The following is a 732-nucleotide window of genomic DNA, read 5'->3' on the forward strand; positions in this document are numbered from 1 at the left end:
AATTCCAATTTGAGGTCGATCGATTGTTCAGATACAAATAGCAATTAGCAAGCTGGTGGATTCTTTAATATATCCTATACGTTAAATATCATATCTAATCATATACAACGCGTTGTCGAACTTGATAAAAGTGTATTTTGTTTATTTTGGGGGTATTCATGGTGTTTGTTGACTACATTGGTCATTTACACCAGGCTCATTTTCTGCATTTTTGATTCCGTGTCTGCCGACTCGTAGCACGGCGCACTTCTCGGCTTTTTATAAAGACACCACTGACGCGGATGAGATGGCGAGGAGCAGCCTAGATCAACCCCGAACACGTCTAGGTCGGAATTCCGAAGTCGACCTCGATCGAAATCGAACCCGTAACCCATTAGTGTTGCAGTCGTGAATTATAGCACTGCGCTATCTCGCCACCTTGAGTGCATTTTAATTCAACCCTATTTCACTGCCTCACAAGCATTAGGTAGGTCAAGAGTATTTTTGATAAGGACCGTAATTATTGGGCACAAGAACCTCCCTTGGTGACTGGTGCATAAAATGGAATAAACTACATTTTATTTATAATTGAAGCAAATATAAAATTTGGTATAATTGCATACTTTCGATTTCGAAGTCCCGAGCTCTTGATAGTAATTGTAAATGGCCACGATCACAGAAAAATATCAATATTGCATCTATTCAGGGTGATAAAATCGTCATATGTCATATGTATCTCAGATTTCAAAAATC

This window comes from Botryllus schlosseri, chromosome 3 (genome assembly GCF_051294905.1).
Source record: "Botryllus schlosseri isolate E-star chromosome 3, Bs_hap1, whole genome shotgun sequence".
In the NCBI taxonomy this organism is placed as follows: Eukaryota; Metazoa; Chordata; class Ascidiacea; order Stolidobranchia; family Styelidae; genus Botryllus; species Botryllus schlosseri.